Source organism: Rhinolophus sinicus, chromosome 1, assembly GCF_057876585.1.
Source record: "Rhinolophus sinicus isolate RSI-liver-muscle chromosome 1, RSI-T2T, whole genome shotgun sequence".
Lineage (NCBI taxonomy): Eukaryota > Metazoa > Chordata > Mammalia > Chiroptera > Rhinolophidae > Rhinolophus > Rhinolophus sinicus.
Window position 1 is genome coordinate 42,282,166 of NC_142501.1, and position 17,729 is coordinate 42,299,894.

The following is a 17,729-nucleotide window of genomic DNA, read 5'->3' on the forward strand; positions in this document are numbered from 1 at the left end:
CCTTATTTCCTTTGGGTAGACCAGAGAGCAAGTGGGTTATTTCATAGCATGGCCAAGTCTGGGTCAAGTCTCACTTCAGAGCAGATCCCACCCAACATTTCATCTTTCTAGACTTTGGTGGGAACATCATTGTTTCAACTTATTCCAGTGGGCGTGAAAATGGAGTCGACAACAAGCTCTCTTTCCTTAATTAGATTAATTTGTCATATTATACTCTGGGATATTGAAAATCTTTAGATTATAAATTGTACATTATCAGGTATTTAGAATGAGTATATATCATCACTAAATTGCAAATCCACCACATTTCTGAATATCCCAGTGGGAACAAAAATGGAATGGTCAAAAAAGCCTCTTTTCTGTAATGGCTCTGTGTGATGTCAGAGGGATAGTGGATGGGGGCAGGGGGGTTCACACAGTGTGAGGGATATAAATGATAAACGTCTAAGTATTGCTTTGTCTTGTGCACCTGAAACTAATAAAATTATATATTTTATTTTAAAAGCCTCTTTTCTGTTCCATTTAGACAGATCTGTCAGACTGTAGTTCAGGGTGTTTAAAATTCTGCAGGTTGTAGGTTATGTAAGTCATCAGGTATCCGAAATTCTGTGACATCTAAACCAAAATGGCAGCCACTAAGCACATGGGACTATTAAGCATTTGAAATGTGGCTAGTCCAAATTGAGATATACAATAAGTATAAAATATGTACTGAATATTGGAGACTTTAAACAAAAATAAAAGAATATAAAATATCTCAATTATTTTTATATTGATTATGGGTTGAAATGGTATTTTGGACATAGTAACTTAATTAAAATATCTTATTAAAATTAATTTTACTTGTCTCTTTTTCCTTTCTCTTACCTGGCTACTAAACAATTTAAAATTACACATGTAGCATGTATTATATTTCTGTTGGACAGTCCTAGTCTCGACCTTCACTTTCATAGTTGTTTTACAAAAAAGGAGGTATTTGCATAACAGTAGTCAGTAAATATAACTGGATACTGCTTCATGGCTCTTAAGCTGATATATACCTATGACAAAGCTGTCTTCAAGAGTCATGAACTTTTTTTTTTTCAGATGTACAAAGCAGCGTACTAGTTAGACATTTACACCCCTCACAAAGTGATAACCCCTCCCAACCTACTACCCCTCTGACATTGTAGGTAGCTGTTATAGTACCACTGACTATATTCCCGATGCTGTACTTCACATCCCATGGAGGAATAAAAAAGAGCCATGAACTTACTTTTGTTATGTATTGCTTTTTGCTATGGACTCTATTCACACCGAGGAACACAATGAACTACAAATCTAAATTGATATTTTTTCTCTCTAACTGATAAACAGGAATTAAAAAGCCACTAAAACATTTTCTTTATCTTTATAAATAATATACCATGTATCTGTTTGCAACTTCCCTTTGTGATCACAATTGCCCTAACTGAACATCCAAGATGAACAGGTTTTTTAAAATTATTAAACATCGTTATCATTAGAAATATGAATAAAGGCCCACAGTCTTTTATTGCAGAAAATTGATACCCCACGGTGTTTTAAGCAGCAAGCATCATTTGAGGTGCCTATTATCAGGCTGACTCATTATTCCTATTCTAAATCTTATTTTACCTTTGCCTCATCCTACCTTTTTATTCATAGTATTTATAATACAGGACTGTGAATACTCTGAGAAGACCATAGACACGTAATCATAGCATTCTTCAAGTTAGAATGACAGACTATGTGGCCTAGATATTACTTTCCAAGTTATTTCATAAGAAGTCCTGTTGTTCTGTGGGAACAGAAATAAAGTTATCAATTTCTAAGGAAGAAAGATTCTATCTGTACCCCCTCTGTTCATGATGCATTGAGTTGGAATTGTCTGGCTCTCATGGACACGTGGGCACAGTAACCATAGGCAGTCCACCTAACCAGCTGGAACAGGCACCTATACATCTCAGGCAGGACAAAGACTTCCCCAGGGAAACATGGACATGCCATTTTTTAGGGAATCAGTTCCCAGAGCCTTAACTTCCATGTGTGCACTTTCTACAATGGACCTGCCTGAGAATGTACCCATGGTGAGGGCATTGTGATGAGTCTCTTTTCCCCTTCCTGGACCATAGAGAGCTTTTCTCCCTTAAAAATATAAGTTATCATTCTCATAACCTGAGACACAAATGAAAGGACAATTTGAAGTAAGTGGGTCAACAAAACCTCCCTTAATCGAGGCCCCACAAAATCAAAGTACACCTCATGTCGTTCTCCCTGTGTCCTTCTCCAAAGAAGAAAGCACTGCATAAAAAATAGGGCATTTTGATCTATGTTGGGATGTTCTGAATTCAGAGGGGGACAGTTCTCATGAAAATTGGTATCACGGTTTATTAGAACTAAAATCACAAAACCAGACTTAGTGACAGAAAAGAAATCTGATTTGCAATTGGTTTGATAATGAAGACTGGCTTTGTCAATTAAGCTGGTCGATAACTTTCATAAACTGAATGAGTTAAATCTTCACATTTGATGAAAATATTTAAAATATAATACTTGTATTATACACAAAATATAAAAAAATATATTTTAAAGTTTTATTTAAAATATTTTATATATTTTTAAAGTATTTTTCTTTGGCAAAGGTATAGTAAAATAACAGTATTTCCATTTTACTGGATTAAGCAAGCCATCTCTAAATGAACAATAGCAGATATAAGTAAAAATTCCTTCAATAAACGTAAAGCCTTATGGACTGTTTCCCAGAAACTGGGCAAATGAATGACCCTAATGACAGAGTTTCAAATCATTTTGCATCAGGTGGATTCCAGTTCTTTGCTTTCAGCAAAGGAATTGATTTGTCAGCTGCGCAACTTTAAAAACAGTTTTTGATGACAAATCACTATGTGAATTTTAGCATTCTGAAAAGAGTTCAAAGAACTGAATCATTGCTAGAACCCAATTCCTCCCATTCTTATATACATGAACAATCTGTAAAGAAGAAATTGGGAATATTGTTGATGCTGCCCACTGTTAAGTTCCAGCAATAGGTAATATCCACCCAACATACACTGGGCAGCAGCCCCCAAAGTGCATGTTTACATTTATTATTTAATCATCAAAATTTGTTGTGTGCCTGTGTGTATGTATGTGGTTTGATCAAATATGTATCAATAACAAAGGTAATGACAATTTAATTCAAATTAAAGTTTTTTAACACTCAAAACCTTACAGGAAATTTAAAAACTTAAATTTATATACGTATGTATAATGAGAGACGAAGCAATTAATAAGACATTTTCCAGCATAAATATGTATTAAAGCAAGCTAAAACGCTGGTGGAGTCATGGAACAGAAATGTTTCTTTCAGGAGAAAAGGAAGGATGTAAAACATCCCAGCTATGAAGGAAGAACTTCTTCACATTTGTATAAATGAGAGATGATGGAGTTCCACACTTGGTGGCATTTAGATTCCACTGTACATTTAATGCAGTGATATTAAGGTTTTATTTTTAAATGTCAAATACACAATGAACTGAAAATCCTTTTCCTTTAAAATTATGAGGTAAATTGAAATATGAGCCTAAAACATGAGAGAGGATATAAAGTTTTAAAAAATCCCTTTATGAAGCAAAAAGTAAGTGCTTCTGGTGTAAACTCTATAGCGTTTCTGACAGTGGGTCGCTGCAACCTGTGACATTGCTTAAATGCCAGCATTATTCCTCGGACAAGTAACTTTTTTCAGTCCAGTTGAAAACTGTGCTTAGAGTACATGGGAGACAATGCTTAGGAGAAGAAACAAATGAATAGGGCAAGCAACCATCTAGCACAACACTTGCAGAGAGGGAATGCATGAAACTGCAGGTACTCTCAGGCTGAGTGATCCTAAGTTGATGGAGTGTAGGTTGGATTTGAAGGAAAAAGGAAAATCCTATTAGTAAAATAACCTTTACAAAAGAGTTTCAAAGGCTTTGGTACTAACTGAGAAGAATCCATGGACACAATATAAAAGGGGCAAAGGAGACTGGGAGCAGGTATTCATTTAGGGAAGGATGTTGGAGGAGGCCATTTGCATTCACAAGATGGGAGGAGGGTAGGAAGAAGTCAAGGCAATTATTTGGTGAGACCAATTACATTGGGCAATGAAAAACAAAAGATTCATGTTTTAAAGTAGACTTCAGTTCAGGTTTTTAAGGAGGAAGATGGAAAAAAAGGAAAAGAGAGGCACTTTGTAAAAAACATAAGGATAAATTATATTTTGAAATTTTAAATCAGGCAGGAACCAAGGGGTAATAAGAAATAATTCCCCTTTGTTGAATTAGGGACAAAAAATTAGGACCATAGTTGATAAAAGGAAGGATGGGAAAATTTTAAAACAAAACATCTTTTTTCGGAAGGTATTCATGTGACTTCACTAGAGTCTTTCAACTGCCATGCTAATTAGACACTCAACAACTCTTCCTAAATGCCCACTGGATGCAAGGTAAGGTACTGGACAGACACGGACTGGTCCCTGCCCACAATTTGTTTAGATTCTTACAGGAAAGCAAAAGAACATAAAAGTAACTGCAAGAACCAGCAGTTTGTGATATCAAGAACCTCAGCAGGGAGAGAAATTGATTCCAAGTTGGGTAGGTGGGGAAAAATTTATTCACTTACTCATTCTTTCCATAAATATTCATGCGCACGTTTCATGCCAGCCTGGATTGCTTGGTGCAGCAGGGACTCTGTCCCCATCCGCACATCAGGCCTGGTGATACACAGAGGAGTTTCCTGAAAGTGCTGATAGCAGGTGAAATTGGTCTAGCTCAATTCACCTCCCTGAGCATGGCAGCCTGAAGTCTGAAGCAGAAATGCGTGCCCATTTGCATGCACTTTTCTTTGACCATGAGTTGACTAATTCCTTTTCCTTTTTGCATTCCTTAGTATCCCATAGGTTAGCATTTCATTATAGAAGAATGAAGTCCACCTGTCTCAGCGTGACATTAGAAGCTTTTCGTATTCTAGCCCAAATTTCTCTTCCAGCTTTGCCTCCCATCAGCCTCCCTCTACGCCCACACTTTCATTTATTTCATTCCCTTGACACTTAGTGACTCCCCTTCTGGAAACACCCCATATTGATTTAGACCCTTTTTCCTTAGCTCCTCTTGTTTTCTCTGCCTGGAATGCACCGTTTTCTTTCTGGCCTTGAATACATGCTTCCTGAAATCCTTCTCATCTGTCCTTAAGTCTCAGTTCACAGGCCAGGTCTTCCATAAAGCCTTCCCAGATCCTCCAGTCCAAATTACTCTCATTCTTCTGTCTTCCTGTGGCAGTTAGTTCTTCTCTTAATGGCATGGTGGTTTCCTGGTATCATATTTAATCCAGTCTTTCGACCTTCCTCCAGAGCTCAAACTCCTTGAGACAGGTTATTTCTCCCCCACCAGCAAAGTATGGAACAAATAGGAGGAACTTGGAAAAAGTTTGTTGACTGAAATAAAGCCCACAATTACTGAACATGGTGATGCTCACTACGTAATGTGGGCCTGATGTAGACTTACATTAATTAGTTACAAGCACCTTCATTGTCAGAGCTCTGATTTCCCCATAATTCCCAGCACAGGCTGGGACATACGGTGGATGTTCAATAAATGCTTGGTGCTCATACTGAATGTACAGAGGTGGCTGAAGGGGCCAGATGAACAGCTCCATCTCTGTGCGTTCACTCACATCAATTGGTTTTAGATCCGGCATCAGTGCTAGCAGCTCTCACACTGTTTTCCTCTCTGAGTCTCTGCTCCATGAGACATTACAGTCTCTGTAGCAGAAAACATTCAACTGGCACCTTCTGCCACTGCTGAGGCTTCCCTGTAGCTCCTAACTGGACTGTGGGGTGACAGGCAGTGCTTCAGGGTGTCATGAGACAAGGAGCCATGCTTGCCCAGTTTGTGATGGCCTCGTTCCAGTTTGCTACACTTGGCAGCTCTTGCAGGTCGTGGTGTTCTCTGTGTTTGTTCAGCCCCGTGTGCAATGAGGAGTGTTCATCCAGACCAGGCCCCTGGCTTTGCTCCAGGACCTCATTGCTGGTGAGCCTGGTCCTCTGTGTGACCTTCAGGAGGCCTTGCAGGTGACGCTGAGCTCAGTGCCCAGGAGCCCGGGTATACATGCAGCCAACCTGGGCCTCTCAGGTTCTCTGCTCACGATCATGGCCTTCCAGACTGTGAGTCGGGTGGGTCGTGACACCGTGGTGACACCACACTCCCCTTGCCCATCTGCTTGAATCATGTCAGCCTTTCTGATGCCCTGCTTCCTCTCAGCTTCATGGATCAGTGGGATGTGTGTGTTCTAGCAGCCGCACTATGGGAATAGCTTTCAGCGCTCCGCTCCCAATGAAAACAATTTGTCTGTGTTCAGGGTATTTTTGCTGTAAGTCAGTAGAGAATTTCTTTTTATATGTGACTTGGTGTCAGTCTATATGTATGCATATAATTAAATTCCTTCTTACTTTGATTTGTAATAGATTTATTGCACAATGTAATAAACTTAGTTTATAGCAATGTCCACGTGAACTTTATATTCATAAAAGAATTTCCCCAAACACTCAATGAAGCAGGTCCAATATTTTGTGTCCCCACCTCTTTCTATGAAATGGAAAGGAGAAGAGAAAGATCCATCAAAATTGACGGAGCATCTATTTTGTATATGTTCTCTCATTAAATACAACAATCACATGAAGAGGAAAATGGGAGGTGTTCTGCTCATTTTAAATGACAAACTGAGGTTGAGAAAGCTTAGAAAGCAACTGTGCGTTCAAACCTTGGGTGATCAAGCTCAACACCCACGCTCATTAAACTGCCTCTCATTTATAACTGCAAAGGACGTTTATTTTATGAGGATTATTATCAATGTATTTCCCAGGAAATTGTCTGCTAACTTACAACTGATTCCCCATTCCTGCTCTTTTCTCTGCTTTAAATGTCACCCTTGCCTCCTCCCTTAGTAAACTCTGATTCACCCCTTAACAGCTCAAAATGTGACTTCATCTTTGAAGCACTCCCTGAACCATAGCCCACCTTCACTTTGACAGAATTATTTTGTTCTTCTACTATGCAGTTCTTCGTAAATGCGCCTTAATTTCAGCAGTGCATTGTGGTTAGTCATTTGTGTCTCCCATTTCTCAAGCACTTATTTTAATCACCCTGATATCCCAAAGTCCAGCACGGTGACAGCACTCAGCATTTGCTCAAAAACTACTTCTGAAAAAAATAATTGAATGAATGAATTGTGATGCTGTAAATTGAGTGTCCATCAAAGAAAGTTGAAAATTAAATTAAGTATTAAAATTATGCACCATCGTCCCTCAACTATAGAAAGTCGTTGTTAAATCTCTGTGACCCTAAGCATCTACCCAAGAGAGGGAGAGCATCTCTTCAGGGAAAAGCACAGGGGGCTTCCTGGGACCAGGGACAGGATGTGGGAACAAATGGTCCTAATGTGCTTCCTGGAGGGATGCCTGATTTCAGTTCAGTGAATTGTGATCTTCTGCCCACGTACTTGACCTGCATCTGTATAATATATTCTCACACACAATCCAGTGTCTTTGTTTGAGAAACACTATTCTAAATCAGTTTAGACCTTGTGATATCCTATTATGATTCTGATTATATGAAGTGGTGCTGTGGAAATCTTCAATCAAAATAAGCCTCCAGTCCCTGATTACAAAAGACAATCAATCCCCGCTCTTGGCTTTAATCTTGTTCCTTCAGACTTTCCCAGTGGGTGGTTGTTACATGCTAGGGGTGCTATGAGGCCTGCGGTGTGGAGTATATATGCCTGAACAATTTTACATGTACTGACATGCACAGGCCTGAGTTACAAAAAGAAAGAGCCAGAATTCTGCCTCCTCATCAGGACACATTTTCATTTGTAGTTTACAAGAGGACATGGAGGTTTGTTGAATTTAAGAAATGAACCAGATAGAGGCCAAGTAGGACTGGATCGCTATCATTCTAGTTTGAGTCCTGAATTCATTATAACTCCTTAAGGCTCCTCTGTGTTGATCCTGCTGCTTGTTTATTGGTCATTTGTGGCAGCCCTCTGTCTGAGCACCCCTAAAATTGCTAGTTCCAGAGTGAGCAGCCTCCTGAGTGGGGTTGCCAGTGAGCCCCATCTGGGTGCACAGGTGTTACTAACAGCTGGGTTGCACAAGCCATAAGTAGAAAAGAGAAAAGAAAGAGCTGGTAGAAGAGAGGAATTCTGAGCCAGTCCCACTGATGGGATCACACAGATGGGCAAGGATGACACCCCAGGACTACCCAGAGAGGTGATGCTGGCACTAACAGGTAGGTACTGGTCCTAAGTCCTGTTTTGTGGTAATTCAGCATGAGGAATGTGTGTAGCCATGTCTTTCAAAGATCCATCTTGTATCCTGTATGATTTGGCTTTAGGTAAGTGACCACAGAAAGAAAGCTCTTGTGTTTGTCACATGCCATAACAGCATGGATACATTTTGTAGCTGAAGATATACCAATGCAAGAAAAGAAACCACACATCCTTTGCCCTAAGCTCTTTTTCCTCATTCCCAGACCCTTGCACCCTCTCTATATACGCCATCTTACAGCTTCGTCTTTGATCCTTGCAGTACAGAGTCCCTGGGCAAGTACTTGTGTTGTGACTAGAAGGCAATGAGACACATTGTTGTTAATATCCAAGACACCCATCATTAAACCTATTAGAACTAATGACACCAGTAATTACACTTATTGGAATTCCATAAACCACGGAGAAAGACCAGTTGATACTTCTTAGTCACATGTTATATTCAAATAAGAACTTCGTTTAGTAGCCTATTTTCAAAAAAGCATACGTATTTTTACCTGTAGGTTATTGATGACAAGAGTGGCTAAGGCACAGTAAAAGTTGAAGCACATACTGTGATTTTCTTCCTCTGTTAAATCCATAAATAGCAGCCATTTAATATGTAGACTTTTTTTAAAAAATAGCATTAATTATAAGGCTTTATCTCTTTCAAACTTTATTTTTTGGGGAGTTGATTTATTCTCCTGCCTTGTCAGATGAAGAATTTTTATCTGAATTATTTGATCTTTTAAACTTCTTTTGTCTTTACTCTCCTTGACATAAAGATGACAGAAGTGCGTCGGAGTAACAATAAGCTGTGGAAAGTTGTTACATTCTCATCATCTTCCTAACTGGGCATGTGATCCTTGGAGACTGTTTAACAGCCTGGCGCTCTGTAAATGTTATGGCATGAAACAGAGGCAAGGAGCCTTGTTATCACTTTGACCCAAGCTCATGCCAAGCATGAATTTTACTGCAAAGACCCCATGGTATCCTGAAAGCTCTGAGCCAGAGGACCTTCCCTCGGCCTCTATGAGAATGCCTTTCCTCTCAACCAATGGGAGTAATTGCAGTGCCTGCCTTACTTTTTAGAGACTGACCTACAAACCCCTCTTCCCACGTTTTCCTGAATCCCCCTGTCTCAGCCTCCTAACCTCTTTCTGCTTTTCCTCACTGACCGCAAAAGAATATGATAGCTGACTGCAGATGTGCTCTCTCATTTGGTCCAGTCTAGAGCTATTTTAATGGCCCCATTGAAGTCTTGTCTTTTCTGGTGTCAGGGCTTTCCAGCCCACTGTTCCCTATATTCCTTTCTCTCCTTTTATCCTGTCACTTTTGAGACAGGTCTTTCTCAAAGGGGAAAAGTATCTGTTTTGTTCTCTGAGTAATCCTTCTTGACCTTCGTCATAATAAACTAGCAAAAGTTCTGTGGAAGGAATAATACTGCTGACATGTAGCTTAGAAGGCCCATTACTTATAATTTCTGATTCTGTGCTTTTCAAAACATTTAACAATTACATCCAGCAACTCTGCATACATGGAAGTATTCGTTCATTCAATGTGTACCCTATGTGTCTGGCATTCTCCTGAGCATTAGGAATAAAGCCAAACACAAGACACATGATTCCTGCCTTCAAAGAGTGTATAGTCTGATGGCGAATGCAGACATCACATAGTAGTTACAGTAAAATTGATTATAATTGTGATAAGTGTGACAAAAGGGAAGTTCAGAGTGCCATGAAAATGCAAGACTGGGAGACTGGCCAATAGCAGCTAATGTTTCTTGAATCCTGACCGTCTACCACCCAAGCCTCATACAACCCTACAAGATAACGGCTGTTACTCTTCATTTTACAAAGAAGGAAACCGAGACTTAAAAGAATAGCCAGCCCAAAGTGAAACAGCTAATGAGGGATGTAGCCAGGGTTTGGACCTCAGTTTGTGTGACTCTAAAGACTATGTCACTAATCTGTGTGCATCCCTGCCTCCCATGGAAGGAACACAGGACACGCGTCAGGAGACCTCCTAGCACATCTGCTATCAAGGCCCAGGCTCACATTTGTACCATAAAGCAATTGTACCAGAGCAAGTGTTCTTAGTGTTTGGGGGGTCATGGGCCCTGTGGCAGATAAAACATAGCCATAAACTCTTAAATAACCCTATCATAGAGAGGTGTCTTGGAATGCTTATTCTGAGAGAAGCCAACCATCAGGTAAAAGGTCCAGCCACCCTGACATACTGTGAGGAAGTTCAAACTATCTGTACACAAGTGCTGTGTTGAGAGAGAGAGAGAGAGAGAGAGAGAGAGAGAGAGACCCAGCCTGCCTTAGAGGTTACAGCCACCTGGCAGCTGGATGGAAATGCACTCTCAAGACTCTCAGGCTCCACTGTGCCATGGGGAAGGTTAAAGTCAAGTCTCCTGCAAGGGCTTAGCTCAGCGAGTCTGCATGTTTCCCACTCATATGTGGGACTGGTCTCTTGTTAAACTCTCAAGGGTGGGGAGCTTCTTAGGATCACATTTGTGTCCACTAAAAGCTCCATTTACTAAACAATTCTTTATAGCCTTCTAGTTGGGACATTATTGCTAACACATTGAGATTAATGACAAACATTAATAGGTTATTCCTTCTTTTTAATCTCCAAGCACTGGGCTAATTTGGAGACTGAGCCTGACTGGACAGTATGCCTGACTGGGCCGCCTGCTGAAGGGGACTAGATGCTTACCAAGTTGTCATGTTTGAGCGAGGAGGACTGCTTGTCCTCTTCTGAAAAGGAAGCCAGCAATTTCTTTTATGTAGAAATGTACTTAGCATTAAAATTATTTGGGGGACCTATGCTCGTACTTTCAGGGTAGGATATGGGTTAGATAAGCTTAATAAGGTGAGATCACTTCTAAGGTGTCTGACTTAAGAACTCTGACTCTGCAGTCAGACGAACTGGAGTTTGAATCTTGGCCTTGCCATATATTTGGTATTGAGCAAGATATTTAACCTTTCTTAGCCTCTTGTTTCTTCTTGTTCTCAAAAAATGGGAGTGACGGAGGGAGGGGTGTTATCACTATGTGAGGGATATAAATGATAAATGTTTAACTATTACATTGCTTTGTATACCTGGAACTAATTATATATATATATATATCTTAAAAACACTAGAAGAAGAAAAAAAATGGGAGTGATGATGACCATAATAACAACACCTTCTCTACAGAGTAGGTGTGAGAACCAAATGTGATAGTACATGTAATCAACACTTAACGCACCAGAAACTATCATCACCAGCAGCAGAAGCAGCAGCATGATCACTGAGATTGCTTCTGTCTGTAAATTATGGCGGATCCACATTTTATAAGCTGGGAAGGAGATGAGGTGGGAATTTCATAGTTGTTTAACTTTGAGAGCTGTTTGTGACCAATAACTTCACATGAATTTGCACTGGGGGCATTGATACAAGGCTGAACAAATACGCCAACAAATCTGAAACAAATCATCAAACCTAAGAAAAAAAATATTTTCCTACTAAATACCATTTCTTTAGTTGCCTGGATTTATATGCCACTTAGGTATTATCTTAAAGGAGAAAACTCTTTATACATTACGGAAACATTGGACTGAGGATATACACATCCGTCCTGCAATCAGGTAAAATTTAAGTTGATTTTGTCTTTTCACTGAATCACTCCACGTTATACATTCCTTTCTCATCCTACCTCAAACATTAAATTCATGCCCCTAGTTTTTCCGTTTCACATTAGAAAGCTCAGAATTCTATAAGAAATTGTATCTTCATTTTGTACATATATGTATTTACTTATTTATATATAATGAATATAATATAGTCATATATAATATATGTAATTATAACAAGATTTATATTACATTATATATTCATTACATTATATTACATTATATAGTCATATATTCTGAATACACTTCCAATTTCATCATGGCCTTTTCTGATTTTCAATTCCATATGCATTCAAACAGTAGATTATCTACTGAACATAACATAATATAGTATATATAACATTCATAATATAACATGCATATTATATTACGCATTATATAACATGCATATAATATAATGTGCATGTTATATAATATAATATGCATGTAATATATACTATATTATATGCTATGTTTAGTAGATAATCTCCTATTTGAATTCACTTTCAATTAATAGTGACTGAAATATGCAGTGAGGACAGTTTTTGACTGGAAATTTGTGAATATTTTTTCTCTTCTTATTTCGGCAGTAGCCCAGCCTGCACAGTCTGTCATGTTCAATTATTTATTCAACAAATATTTATCAAGCACCTACTACATGCGAAGTACTATTCAAGATGGTGGGCGTTACAGCAGACCACAAAACAAAACCCTGCCTTCATGGAACTTAGCTGATTATAACGTTTTTGCTCAAAGTTGTCTACCTTTTGTAAGGCTTGGCTTAGGTTTTCAGTGGATCTTAAAAGTCTTTTGTGTAATTGCCTTTACATCAGCAAGTAAATCAAGAAATTAAGACAGGTTTGGCAGTACAGAAAAGTTTCATGTTGGGCACTAAATTAAAACCACAAGGCATTGAAAATTCAGGGGACTTACGAAGGCATATAAATATTACGACCTTCACTGTTAGAATGGTTAACCCATCTTTTAAGTGTCATTTTAATGTTTCATATTCACAGACCCTGCACTGCATTCTCCGCTCACAAACTAAGAATCACTGCAAACATTTCCCAGTCTTCCTGAGTCCTAAGATGGACTTCGGAGCTTTGTGCTGCACACACGTAGCACTGTTAGTAGACCAAGCCATCGTAACCAACAACAAATTAGTTTTGAGAGAAACTCGCTGAGTTTTTATACACCTTCCTTGTCGGTTGATCTCAGGCCATTCCCAATCTAATTTCACGGCTGCCTTTGCTGAAGTGACTAAATGAACCAGGTGTGGAGAAAGTGGACCCATCAGTAACAAGTGAAGTTTGTGGATTCATGTGTGTCTAACAGATAGCCCCATGTTGTCATATATTGCTAAGTAACAAGCAATCGCAGAACTTAGTGCAACCACCATTTTATGATGCTCATGGGTTCCATGGGTTAGGAATTCACAAAGGGCACAGTGGGGAAGGCTCCTCCTCTCTGCTCCTCTGTCTGTGGGAGCCTCAGTTACAGCGCCTTGTATGGCTAGAGGCGACCCGAGAGACTGGGGCTGAAGGATTGCTTCCAAGATGGCTCCTTCACTCTCATGCTCGGCACTGGGCCCACGATGCTAAAGGACAGGCTCAGCTGGACTGTGACGCTGAACGCTAACATGTGGTCTCTCTGGCACTGCATTATAGGACAGCCAGACTTCTCTCATGGTGGCTCAAGAATCCAAGAGCAAATGTTCCCCATGAACAAAGCGGAGGCGGCCGCCTCAGAAGTCGCATAGCATCATCTCAGCTGCGCTGCATGGGCGGACACTAATGACCACATCATCTGAATACACTTCCAATTTCGTCATGCCCTTTTCTTAGTTTCAATTCCATATGCATCCAAATCTTCTACATCTTTACAGAATATATGTTCTCTACGCGTAGGGTGAAATGAAAATAGCTTCTGCTGACACTTAGTACTCTTTGGTGTTACTGGAGTGCAGGCACATCGGTGCATGTTAAGGCACTGCAGAGGGAGGTGAGTTCAAGAGATATTTTGCTGGGAAGAGTGGCCAGATGGCCTTATTTTGTGATAGAAGAGACAGAAATGGTGGGGACTGTTGTAAAACTTTTTTTAAAAACTGTGTTTATTAGTCTGGTGCTGTTAGTTTCCTTAATTATGGTCTCTGTTCCTTGGGGGAGTGCCATGAGGGAACAGGGTTTTGTCCTACAAAGCTCTCCTGATTTTAATGTTAGGTTAAATGATTTATCTTCTCAATTTCCTTTGTAGTGGCTTCATAGAAATACAGAGATTACCAGAAAATTATCCCTTTTGGGTCTAAAGAGCAGGAGAGAAGTTTGGATATTTTATTTTTTAAATCATTATTATAATAGTATTTCCTAACCATTAGTGGAGAATGTTATCCTTTCTGAGCCAGACCCCAGAGTATGTGATAAAAGAGAAATTACCCTGATGCGTTCATCTGAAGACTTACTGAAAACTGCTTTGGTGCTTGAACTGAGCTCAACACTGCAAGGAATCACTACTGTAAAACGCTTCTTGGCGTCTTTCAGAACTTAGCACTTAAAGCTTCTTCCAAATAAATTACATGCCAAGGAAGCAAAATTTTAATTTTGATTTTAACTTATGGATAGCAGTTGGTCGAGTTCCCAGCCTGATGTGCCTAGATCATTTTGCTTACTGGTGATTGGGAGCTGGTACTCGGTGATCTTTACTTCCCCCATGTGAATATCAGTTAGTGCATAAGTTCTTTCCTTTCTCAAAAAGTACTAGCAGTTCTCAAAGTGTGCTCCATCAGACCCCTGGAGGTCCCCATGCTCCTTTCAGTGGGTCCACAGTATCTCATGGTGATACTAAGATGTTATCTGCCTTTCTCACAACATTGACATTTGCACTGGTTTTGCAAAGACAATGGTGGTTAAAACTGCTGGCACCTTAGCTGAAATCAAGGCAGTGGCACCAAGCTGACTTAGTCATTTCCTTTACTGCCATGTATGTCCTCGCAGTCCCTAATGAAGCAGTAAAAATTACTGATTTTATTAAATATTTATTAAAATTTAAAAAAATTTTAAAGAGTTTATTAAATCTTTACCCTATGAGTAAACTTCCCCTTAACATTTTATGTGATGAAATGGGATGTAGACATAAAGCATTTCTGCTGCATACCAAAGTAAGATGTTTGTCTTAAAGAAAAGCACTGTGTGATCACTTGGGTTACAAGCTGCACTATCTGCTTTTTAAGAGAATGCCCTTTTTACTTGAAAGAATGACTGAGAAATAAACTATGTTTATTTAGATTTGAGTATTTGGGAGACATTTCTTGACAATGAATGAAGTAAGCCATCGCTTCAAGGAAAATAACTGATAACATATGTTGCCAAAGATAAAAATTGCACTTCCAAGTAAAAAATTAGAATTTTGGAAAACTTATACTTGTACCATGAGCTTTCTAATACAGTCTTTTCTGATGATATAAGATTGGCTATTAGTGAATATGATTTTTGATACCATATAATGAAATGGATCATCATTTAGGAATATCTATATAACTCAGTGAACTAATAACTTACAAATGACCAATGCATAACATAAGGAAATCATACATTGGTTAAAGAGCCATTGAAAGTGGAAGATAGACCAGTTATTTTAATGTAACAGGACACTAAGAATTCATCTGATAAGGTTTCAGAGTCCAAATTGCAACTAACCTTTCAGAAACAACCACTTATCCAGTCTTGGTGTAGTATCAAAGAAGAATATCCACAATTAACTAAAAGAGCCAATATAATACTTCTCCTTTTTCCAACTACATTATGAGGCTGAATGTTCTTCATATACTTCAACCAAAACAACATATCACAATAGATTAAACGCAGAAACAGATATGAGAATTCAGTTGTCTTCTAGTGAGCCAGATATTAAAGAGATTTGTGAAATAATGCCACTTGCTCACTAAATTTTCTGTTTTATTTTGGAAAACATATATTTTAAATAAAATATTTACATTAATATGATGGTTTTATTATTGTTATTTAAAACAAATTAATAAGTATTTTTATTAAAGTATGTAACCATTATGTCAGTGTCATAGCTTTTTATTTTCTGTGCTCTGCATTTGACTTCCTTAGGTAATTTTTCCTCATGACTGACCGTGAAACTAATTATAAACTATAAACTAAAATTATGATGGATAAATATTTTTGATTGATAAAAGTTGTTTATTTGATTTAATAATAGTAATTTTGATTTTCAGTAAATTCAATGAGATATTACATATTTTTCCTCAAAGAAGATTGTTTCTATCCAATAATACTTCATTAAATCAAGTTGTGTACAGTTCTAGAAGACAGGCAAACACTTCAGAAAGCTGAGTCAGTAAATTCAATGAGATATTACATATTTTTCCCCAAAGAAGATTGTTTCTATCCAATGATACTTCATTAAATCAAGTCATGTACAGTTCTAGAAGACAGGCAAACACTTCAGAAAGCTGAGTCCCTAGTTAAGCAAAAGATACAGGTGTTATCACAGTTGATGACTAAAAGAATAGACTGTCTTGAAATTAAAGCATGCACCAATGTTTCTCATTTCTGTTTCTGAAAAATATGAACATTGTCAAACCACTAATTTGTTTTGTTCTTTTGAAAGCTAGTGACATACACAATAGATATTTCTAAGTTGTTCTTTTTGAAAGCTAGTGACACACACAACAGACGTTTCTAAGTTGCACTAGAGGCAAAGAAACAGAAGTAACAAAAGGTGAAGAAAAAAGCAGTGGCCTTTCCTGACCGGAAACCTGTGTTCTACTCCTTTTCACCCAGATCTCAGCTTCCTGTGTAACTTTAGGCCAGTTATTATACATTCTCAATCTCCATTTTTCTCACCTATAACATCGGGGCGGGTTAAAATTGTTGGATACTTTCCAAAAGTCTGTTCTATCCACTAAATTCCTTAACACTGAACTGCCATTTTTCTTCTTTTTCACATACTCTGGTTTCAATGGCGTGTGCATAGGTGATAGTTGTATCGAGAGGTGAGAGCTGAGAAGGTCTCTTTTCTCGGATCTGACACATTACTGGAGCTCTTCGATTGAATATAGGAAGGAGTTATTTCTACATTGATATTCAATTCAACTACATTAGACACCATAATGAAAGAGATAGTGGTTAAACAAACTGTGGAGAGTGTTTTGCAAATGAGCTTTTTGTCATTTTTTTATTCTTCCTCTACAATTTGAATTCCAGTCTATATATATATGTCTTTGAAACTTAAGTCAAATGTATTTAACTGAAAATCTTGAAATAAAGTAAAAGCAGATTAAATTCTGCACTTGGCATAATTTACCTTCATCTGTCATAGATATAACAAAGTCTGAGCATTTGTTGAATGAGAATTTGCTGACTCTTAAAAAGCAGCTTACAAATTCATTTACATATATTGATCACTTACCCCAGAAATCAGGAGTGATTTCACCAGACAGGCTCCTTCTCCCTCCCAGGCCTCCCCTCCTATATTCTACCCACTCCCAGCCTGGCAGCCCCAGAGTACAGGTAGCAGCTCTCCCAGGCGTGTAGGATTGGGTGTTGTCCTTGACACTGCACTGTTTTCTAGAGTAATGTTAGATGAAACAGAACACAGTGTATGCATTTTCTCTTCCTTTGGGGCCCATACTTGGTAACTCAGTCAGGCCATGAAATCCTGGGTCTAGGCAGGTCAGCTTATGAAGACTTCTTCAGTCTTGAAAAAAGG